This window comes from Colobus angolensis, unplaced genomic scaffold (genome assembly GCF_000951035.1).
Source record: "Colobus angolensis palliatus isolate OR3802 unplaced genomic scaffold, Cang.pa_1.0 Scaffold14, whole genome shotgun sequence".
Lineage (NCBI taxonomy): Eukaryota > Metazoa > Chordata > Mammalia > Primates > Cercopithecidae > Colobus > Colobus angolensis.
In genome coordinates this window covers 19,027,067-19,038,044 of record NW_012114488.1, presented here as the reverse complement: position 1 = coordinate 19,038,044, position 10,978 = coordinate 19,027,067, and positions in this window count along the sequence as shown.

Sequence of the window (10,978 nt, the reverse complement as noted above, 5' to 3'; positions counted from 1 at the left end):
AATTCAGGGCACTTAGATTGAAAAATGAACACTTTCCACATTTAAAGGAGACTTATATATTTTTGGAGCTACATACATTCTTCATCCCATTTATAAAATCCAGAACCCATGGTTGGGCATAAAGCAGGAGATTTAATATTCTTCTGCTGGTGGGTTTTGTTGATTTTTACTGCCCCCTCCACCCAGCCCTACCCTACCCCACTCCATCCCTTCTGCTCTTTTTGTTCTTCATAGTTTTGTGCTAACTTCAGAGCTGCAGATGTGCCATTGATCACAGATTTTTATATATATGAGCTAAGAGCAGGAATGCTAAAATAATTTCTTTCTCAGACTTTAAAGATAGATGATAGGTCAAGATGCTTTACTTCATAGCCAAACATACTAAGGCACAGAGCAACATGGCAGGAATTTGAGTTGTGAGAGCCAGAAGTGCTTGTTCAGCACTAACAAGAAATAAGAGAACAGGATCAGTGTAATCTCATATTCTTATTAAATTAAAAAAAAGAGAGAGAGTAATGCCAAGGTTATGACATGAACTGACAAGACAAAAAAAAAAAAAATCAGTTTTTCTGATGCTTCAGCCTTTGCAAGCATATGAAAGAATAATAGTAAAAAAAAAATCCCGTGGCATGAGTTATAGATGAAGTATCTGCCTTTAGCTTGGAATTTCCTGGCATTTTTCAGCCTGTGACACAGACTTGATGTGATTAAACAAAGGCTTTTCTCCAAATTTAACGCTGCTTTAAAAAAAAAAGCTGAATCTAATACTCTAAATTGTTTTTAAATGGGAGCAGATGCCTCTGTTTCTTGAGCTGACTTTCAGATTCTGAGAAATAAATGAAGAGTGGAGGCTTGTTTTGGTAGAGGCTGAGAAAACAGTTGGCCATATTTGCCCTTCAGAACTTCATATCATCCTGCAGCTCCCCAGGGGCAGAGCCACATTCTTTCACAGGATGGGGCTGGGACAGAGGACGGCGTCCTGTGGATTGGATTTCCCTTGGCTTCACTGAGGGCAGTCCCCCCCCAACCCCCCCCCGCCCCCCAGGAAGCACATCCTGGAGGCAAACTCACCCAATGAACCACAGCAACAGCTCCTAGGAGAATGAAGAGTGTGAGTGGAGTAAGTACGTGCATATGGGTGGACGTGGTGGCCAACTTGGATAATCTCTGAGGTTCTTTCTAGGCCTGACATCCTTGGATGCTCTAATAAAGGATGACCCCTGAGATGAGGCAGAACCCAAGACGGGGGCTGGCAGGGGGTTTGGAAATCACACTGAGCCTTAGCAAAACCCAGTTTTCTACTGAAAAAAGAAAAAAAAAACTACTTGAAAAATTATTTTTGATTGGAATCTATACTTATTTATCTATCAATCAGACATGTTATTTTAGACTTATTATTTATAAGTAAGTACCATCCACAGTTTGACATGTGTTTACATTGCATGGGTGTGTTTGTGTGTGTGTGTGTATTTGCTCAGTATCCTGTTGTAATTCTTTCTAAAGCCTGTTCACTCATGATGTAAATTTTTTTTTTGAGTCTCGCTCTGTCACCAGACTGGAGTGCAGTGGCACAACCTCAGCTCACTGCAACCTCTGACTCCCTGGTTCAAGCGATTCTCCCACCTCAGTCTCCTGAGTAGCTGGGATTGCAGGCATGCGCCATCACACCCAGTTAATTTTTGTATTTTTAGTAGACATGGGGTTTTACCAGGTTGGCCAGGATGGTCTCCATCTCCTGACCTTGTGATCCGCCTGCCTCGGCCTCCCAAAGTGCTGGGATTACAGGTGTGAGCCAATCGCAGCCGGCCCGTGATGTAAATTTTTACCGGTGAGTTTTTAGACTCTTGACTTCAGAGTCTGTAATGGCTATCATTGCATATATCAAGGCACAGTTAAACCTTATGTTAAGAAAAGCATGAGGAATTGAAAATTGTTTTGCATTAAGATAAACTTTATTTTTTGTATTTTGTTTCACCACCTCTCACTTTTTTTTTAATACTTGTAAAGCATTCATTGAATAAAGAAATTATGTACAAAAATGTTGCATCTGGAGCTGTAGGGTGCTTTAAGAATTTAGGCACCAAAGATTGTATGGTCCTAGACACTTACACTTTAAACAGAATAGTATTAAGGTTGTGGTAAAAGCTCCTACAATTTATTAGGCTGTGCTTCAGTATTTGACCTAAAAGTATTTGAAAACCTCTAAAACATAAAATCTGGAGGTCCATGGAGGAAGCTCAATCCAACAACCCTGTCACAGACAGTTTTGACTCCATTGAATGTTGATGACCTTGAAGAATTAGTCATGGAAAAATAATTTCAATTTCTTCTAGTGGCTTTTTCAAAATGATGAGCCTGGAACAGTTACAGACTCTTGCCCAAAAGAACCAAAGTTGAAGGTAGAGACGTTTTAAGGATGCACAGAGCAAAACAACTTAGCAGTGGGATATTAAAGGCAACATGAATCAAAGTAAGTAACTTCCTTTTAATGTTCCCCAAGTGTTTTCCTTGGGGCCTAGTAGAGCAATTGCCAGAAAATGTGACCTCTAACATTTAGCTGTGGTCATGTCTGTCTCTCCAACATTCTGTTGGCTCCTCAAGGAAGGGAACATGGTTTATTTCTGTCCCCTCCATGACTATTGTCCCAAAGATGAAAACGCTGATCATTGAAATCATTTTCTCAGTCTCTGAACTGACTCTGGACTTGAAATTTTTGCTCAGCAGTGTAACAATCACCTGAAGCTTGGCACAGCCACACAGTTTTCTACCTCTCCCAAGCCTGTTTCTTCCCCATTTCAATACCAGTTGCTCAGTGCAAACCTCAAAAGCTATCCTTGATTCTTTTTGCCATTTGCTCTGTCTTCCATTCTCCAGCACCACCTGCAAAACGTATTCTGAAATCACCAACTCTTCTTTATCTCGATGTTCACTTTAATTCAAGCCCAGTTGACTGTTGGGATGCCATATTCCAGTTTCCACACTGGTCCCTGTCTCAACCCAGATCATTTCCACATAGCAGCCAGAGTGATCTTTAAAAAGTTAAATCTATATGTATGTCACATCTGTGCTATACCCTCCCCTGGATTTCTACCATACTTAGGATAAAATCCTGAATTATTTCCAAGGGAATGAGGCCTTGCATCCCCTGGCTTGTCTTCTTTGACTTCATCCCATACACTCTGCCCTTTGCTCAGCATGTTACAGCTACATGGGTTTTCTCTGTGTTCTTTATATCCAAAGCTCAGTAAGACATTTTCCCTTTCTTCAGCAGCGTATTCTCTGCTCCATGAACCCCTGCGCATCAGTCTGATGTCCATCTACATGTTTATTTCTCAGCAAGGTCTTACCAGGCCTCTTTGCCTAAGTTAGCACACACATCAACACTCCTTATTTTTACTATATCATTCTGTTTTCTTTTATTTGGAACATGTATGGTTATCAAGCACTATCGCTTGTTCATTTTTTGTGCTCGCTTATTTTTTGTTTTCTACCATGTCAGCCACTCCCTGCTAGAACGGAAGATTCATGGGAGCAGGAACCTTGTTTGCTATGTTCCTTATTGCAATCCTAATGCCTGGAACTCTACCTAATACACAGGAGGACTCCACAATCCATTGATGACTGAAGAAATGAATTCATTTGCGCATTTCCAGTTCCATTCCTGAACTCTTCCTTTAGTGAGAAGCACATGAGAACCTTGTTAATATGAAAACTGATAATAGGGTGAGAGAAGAAAAGAAAAGCATAAAATATATCCTCAATTTCCTTACCTGTCTAATCCATGCATCACCAGACACCAGAGAATGTGGAAAGTGGCCAAAAAGACGATGCAGGGATGTCTGAGTCCACTTTCTCATTTGACTTTCCTAGATACTGTGGCCTGGGAAATGATATTAGAAGTAATGCATTAGAAGTAGAAAACCAAACAAGAAGTTTAAGGTTAACATTCAGAGTCTACTGTGCTCTCTTACTCAGGCTTACCTGAGACCATCTTGGTAGGCCAATGTTGTTTCAGGAGCTCTGAAGTGGGATTCCCTTGAGAAATGATCTTGAGTTTCTCTGTTCCACACATGCGGAACCCTAGCCTTTGAAAGACACTTACGTCTATGTGCTTGGGATATAACAAGACTCTGCTTTTGATTTTGAAAAGCTTGAATGATATTTAGGAAAGCATGATATATATATGCTTGTGATATATGCTATATATCACACATGATATATATAGCATGATATATATATATATATACAAGGAAAATGAAACAATGTTTGTTTTGTTTTGTTTTGAGATGGGGTCTAACCCTGTCAGCCACGGGGAAGGGTGGTGGTGGGATCTCAGAGGCTCACTGCAACCTCTGCTTCCCGAATTCCAGAGATTCTCCTGCCTCAGCCTCTCAGGTTCTTGGGATTACAGGCATGTGCCACCACACCTGGCTGATATTTGTATTTTTAGTAGAGATAGAGTTTCACCATGTTTGCCAGGATGGTCTCGAACTCCTGACCTCGAGTGACCTGCCTGTCTTGGCTTGGTCTCCCAAAGTGTTGGTATTACAGGCGTGAGCCACTGTGTCCTGACAGAAACAATTTATAAGAAAAATTACAGAGTAATAATGTGTGCAAAGTGTCAAATAAAGGATAACTTCAGAACTGATGACTTCAGAACTGATGGCTTCAGAAGCACAGAGGGATGACTGTGAGTAAAAGTGATTAGGGAAGTGTTCACTCACATTTACCAAAATATGTAAAACCACAGGAGTTGTAGGGAGGCTGGAACGAATGGTTTTGGGAATACACTGGAACTAAATATCTTTTTTTTTTTTTTTCACAAAGCACTGTGAGATCAAAAGTTGACCTCCATTCAATTAGCAACAATTAACTAACACAGGCTTTAAATTTTAAAATAATGAACTATAGGATACGGTGTTTTTACATCATTGAATATTAGGATTTGTATAAGAAAAAAAAAAATCATTCCTGGTCCTATGTTCAGTTTTACTTTCAACTTTTTCAAATTATTCATAGCTTGATTTCAGATACAGATTATCTAGTTCCTTTATTCTCCTTTTAACATACGTGGTCCTCTTTTTCCTTTTAGTAATTCAGACATGAAGAGAAGCTCAACTTAACCACTTGGATTATTTTATTATTTTACTTTTATGCTATTAGAATGTTTAGCAGCTCTAAGAAAGTCTTGGAAAGAGAGAAACTCAAAACCAATTATTCAAGTAATATTTTGAGGTTATCTGGTGATTTTCAGTATTTGTGCTCTTGGTATCACCTAAGATCAACATAATTGTGCATTGAGTCCTGATTTACTACAGTTTATCAGGCAAGTTTTTGGAAGGTACTGTGGGCCTTTCTTCACAGCTCTTTAGTAAGATGCCCAGCCCTCTTCTAAGAGCTGCCTTTCAAAGCTACATGGGCTCTTTCAAATGGTTATGAAATCTTCAAGCAGCACTGCCAGGACTCTTTTGGTCTAAACTAATAACATTTCCAAAATAGAAATCTCATGACTTGAGAGAATGCAAAGTAAATGCTGAACAAAGTTAATAAAAGCTTCTCCACTGAAAAAGACAATGAAACCCTGGTCTTTGATTATTTAGACAAATTTGAGATGTTTCCATTTTCATTCATTTGCAATTCTTTAGTAGATAAATTTTTATCAATGATTTGTGGGCTGAGAGTTTCTAAAGTTGTCCCTGAAGAAGACATTTGCTGGTCGAGTAACTGCTATAGCTGAATTCTTTATCAGAAAGACTTCACTAGGCAGCTGAATACTTTATTGCCTTTTCTCAGTCTAGTTAACAAGGGAGAATAGTCCCCTGAGAAATGTGTAAATACATATTCAACTTATACTGTAGCAATTTAAAAGTGTTCCTGGAAATGCCATGGGCATTTTATGGATTATGAATTCTTTCAATTTTCAGTTTAAAATTTATATCATAACCACAATAGTGTTGAAGACCTTTAGAAAAGAAAACCTCTTAAAACCTATGTCTGAAACTGGTTAGTCGCTCCTTTATGGAGAGAAAAAATATATATAAAATTTATGAGTTTGGAGTAGAACCAATGCCATGTATATCTTAAATCATATTTATTTATACCTGGCATATTTATCCTAGCTTGAAGAGGTCTATGACCCCCAAATAGTAAAGTGGTTAGTGTACAGAGGGAACTTCGGAGCACATCCAGTGTGTGTTTGTCCTGGCACGTCGCTTCAGCTGATCCTCCCAGGGTAAAGGGTGGAGAAGTGCTGGAGGCCTCTGAGGGATGTCTAACTCATTTATTCTAACAGCAGGCAGCATCTTAAGATGACCACCGATGTACATCTTATTAACTTATCACAACTCAGGACAATTTGCCAGTTTCCAATATTATTCATTCCCTATAATATAATTTTTATATTTATTTGCATATAATACAATAATAATTCAAGCAAATATAAAATATAAAATATTTAATTTATATTTTTATTTGTTCAATACATATAATTATAAAATAATATAAAAATAATTCAAGCAAAATTTTATTCCTATAGCAAGAATATTGTTTCATTTTTATGAGAGTTTCTTTTCTTTTGTATGCTCTTTCATATACAAGGTGTACCTTGTGAATAAATCAAAAAGTAAGTTTGTACAACAAAGCCATTTACTTCAAAGGAAAGCTCAAGAAAAGTACTGATCAACTATAATGGAATTTTCTTTCTTTTTTAATATAAACTGTGGCTACCAGGTGGACACACATCTATGCACATGCACACGTATGTGTATTACATATGTATCTGTGTGTGTATATATATATGCATGTATGTATATATGTACACACACGCATGCATAACATACGTACACACATACATACACATGTATAGTCTTTTTTCCTCTGTCTTATAGTGGTAAAAATAAGGTAGACTTAAATTCAGAATACAGAAAGAAATGCTTGTTAATTTTTATTTTATTTTATTTTATTTTATTTGAAATGGAGTGTTGCTCTGTCACCCAGGCTGGAGTGTGGTGGCATGATCTCAGCTCATTGCAACCTCTGCCTCCTGGATTCAAGTGATTCTCCTGCCTCTGCCTCCCTAGTAGCTGGGATTACGGGAGTGCACCACCATGCCTGGCTAATTTTTTTATTTTTATTTTTAGTAGAGACAGGGTTTCACTATGTTGGCCAGGTTGGTCTTGAACTCCTTACCTAGTGATCCGCCCGCCTCAGTTTTCCAAAGTGCTAGGATTACAGTCATAAGCCCCCGTGCTTGGCCTATGTTTAATTTAAAACTTCGCTTGCTAATCTGAAATTGAATTTATTTACTAATCTTAAAATTGTTAAACATTATCCTAAAATGCAAGATCATTCTATATTTTCACATGGATTCACATGTTGAAGCTACTAGAAGGTGGAGGGGAGGAACTATTTGGTGTAGGACAGTTGATTTGACCAATCTTAACATTTCTGTATTTTGAGACCCTGAGAGATATTTCAGTTCAGGGGTTCCCACACAGTGATAGGCTTATGTTTGGGTGGAGGGTAGAGCATTTTCTCTGTTATTTCTATAATGCAAGAATTTTAGTTCCCCTATTTTCCAAACTTCGAAAGTCAATGTTCCTTTAATCATGAGCAAGAATAAATGGGCTTCTATTATACACACATAAAAAATTCCCATTGTTTCTAGTATCTCTCATTAGATATTAGGCAACGTGGGGAATCAATAAAGTGCATTTAATTTTCATCTCAGAAGTGAGAAAACTGGCACTCAGAAAAGCAAAGTAAATGCTCATGGTCACACAACTGTTAAGATAAATCTGGGATTTAAATGTAGGTCTCTCTGATTATAAAACTCATGTTCCTTCTCTTGTAGGATGCTGCCAGTGACCCCAGAGCCTTTTGTTTTCCTCCAATATTCTCAGTACTTTAAGCATTTAATTGTCCTTAAACATTTCTTTGAATGCACTCCAAATTTTGGAAGTACTGGTTGAGAGTGGGGCCCGGAGCAGTTTAGAGCCCTCTGATGAAGGGCAGGTCCCTCTCTGGAGGAAGTTCCTACCTGGGGCAGAGAATAACTTACAGCACAGTGCTCGACATTTTCAGAGAAATGTGGGTAAGATGAATATCAAGGTCAGGCTTAAAGTGGAGCAACAAGGGAATGGATACCCCAATGAGCAATCTGTGGCTCAGAGAGTGAGAGAACTTTAGCCTCAGCCACCGCATTTGCAACTGTTTGAGGAGCCAGGAGGGAGGGTCCAGCCTGGGCCTAGAGAACACTGAGACATATCTGGGTTTGTCTAATGAGGTTGAGAAGTTGGTGGGCCACCAGCCTTGCTTAACGGGACAGTGGAGATTTTCACATTGGACTTTTCATGTGGTGATGTGTTTCCTTAACCTCCCTGTTGTCTAGGGTACATGAACTAAGGCATTGGGGTGAGACAGGAAAAAGCTGGAAGGTCTCTGTGAGGTCATGAGAGGTGGGGATAAAGGGATCCGCAGTGATTCAGTGTGACTGTGGAGCAGAATGATCTCCTTGCCTCTGTGGGGAGGACAGTGTGCCCTATGTGTACACCATGGCTGGAAGTGTTGGGTGTGTCAAGCTCTGTTTCAGGTGGCACTGAAGGCTCTCTGAGCGGTGGTGGCAGACTGGTGTGTTGGTGAAGAAGGAAAGCCTTAGAGCTCACAGCCATTGAAGGGGCACACCTAAGACAGCTCCTCAGACTCCCAGAAATGTCCTGGGGAGACTTTACAGGGGCTTCACTGGGATATGTATGGGGAGAGCAAATTTGGGTGATTACTTTAACTGCTAACCTAACCATGTCTGCATCATGATACCATAAGCCAGGGAACATTTAGGTCAAAATTTAAGGAAATTCTTACTTTTCTCACCAGGTGGTGTTTTAAGTGCCTGCTGAACTCCATTTCAGGCCCATAGACTCAGGCCACGTAGGAGTGCCTCATTTCTGACCTTACAGATGACTCAAGTAGGGCCCTGAGAAACTGCTGAAAGCTTTACTTCAGTTTAACTAATTCAGCACATATTCTGTGGTTGCTCTCAGAAAGTAAGGCCTTGTACCAGGAACTTTCACTATACCCAAACAGAATCTGCAGGTGTGCCATAAGAGAAAGCATGGTACAAGGGACAAAAGATAGCTCCAGAATCGAAAGACCTCTGTTTGTATTTCAGGGCACGTTATTTTGGGCAAAAAGTCTGATGTCTCTGGGCTCTAGTACTCTCAACTGTGACATGAGAAAAGATTTTATGAATGCAAAATTGGGACACAGGGTCTGACAAAGGTTTCCTATGGGAGTTTCAGGTATGAGAATCAAACTAGCTCCTAGAGATTGGGTCTTACAATACTTGCCTTGGGGCTACAATTCAAGTGAATCTAATAGAAATGGTTTAGGATATTTAAAGCAAAGATTCCACTAGACAATTTTGAATGAATTTCGTATAGAACCTTCCTCATGGTGGGGTTCTGAGGATCAAATGAGGCAATGAAGGTGGAGGATATTTTTAAAATGTAAAGCACCAAACAAATATTGACCATTCTAATTATTACATTTTACTACTCTGTATAAATCTAGACTTTTGCTTCGTATTTGAACCCACATTGCTACCTTGCAGACTTGAGACCCCAGGCCTGTCTCTCATATTTATGGAAGAATCTGACTTTCTGCGGTTCCAAGCAAGCCACTTTCCTGCTTCCTCAGGCAGTCGTGGTAAGCACTGAAGGGTATCATACTCTGCCCACTTATGTGGGCCATCCCTTTCCGTGAGGCTCCATCCTTTCTATTTCTTAAGTTCATATGAAATAGGACTCAAAGAAAAGTCTATCTCATTCATGGCCTTTCTCTTTTTTTAAGTTATGAGATTTGTTTGTATTATTTAGAATGTATTCCCTCCTTGTTATATACCATGGGCGTGACCCAAATCAAATCAGCGGTTTCTAGGCTTTTTCTTGCCCCAGACTCCCCAGATGCCCTTTCTCTGTGTTTTGGTTCTGCTCTCTTTGGCCCTGCACTTCTTTCTGTTGCTGCACACTGTGGAGTATCAGACACTATCCTGGCTGGCAGTTAGGCTAATGGTTGGATTGTGATCGCCTGAGAAAGCAGTCTGGGTGTCAGGAATGTCCACGTAGCAAAATGTCAGTAAGTGCAAGGAGGGAAGAAAGAAATGAAACTCACAAGCCAAACCTCACCATTATTTCTCCTTGCAAAGCAAATAAATAAGGCCTGATTTCAGGAACCCATGCTTCGGTCCAGGTTCATAGTAGGCTCGTGGGCAACTAGAGGGGCAATACAGTTTTGGGATAAGGTAGAGTGTAAACTATGATTTTAAAAAAATGTATCCTGTGGTTTTTCTCTGACTCCTCCACAGTTTACCCTCTGAAAATAAAACCTTAGTGTTGAAAAAAATAACTGGCTATAAAAGAGATAAGTTTATTGAGAATTCAAGTAGACCAGGGGATTTTAGGGTCATTGCTACCTTGCACAGGAACGACCCATCATTTTCTGACATAGGCTGACATTGGTGAAAGCACAAGATCATGGATCTGGGGACCGCTGAGCTCCTTCTTCTTCTCTGTCTTCTGCAGTCCCTTCGGAGGAGAGTTTCCACCTTTCATTTAGTGTTTTTGAGGCACTCAGATCATTAGCATTGTGTGTTTTCTGTCCTATGCCTTATATAACTAGAAGTTATTATTATTCCAGAATACATTAATGAAGAAAGTACCACTGAGCCTGGAGTTTTTCCTTTTGATTGTCTTTTTAAAATTAGAAATCCCACCTTCACAGTTTTTGTGTAGATGATCCTATTTTCTAATCATTTTTTAAGCCTTAAATATTTAATAGCATGTAGTTTCAATCATCTCATTAGAAATTCCACTGATGTTTAAGAAACTTATCCTGGCTATCTGTCCCATTGCCCCACTATCAATGTAGCAAAAAGTTGAAATGAGACAGAGTATGTGCGTGTGTGTGTGGAAGCCCAAGTTGT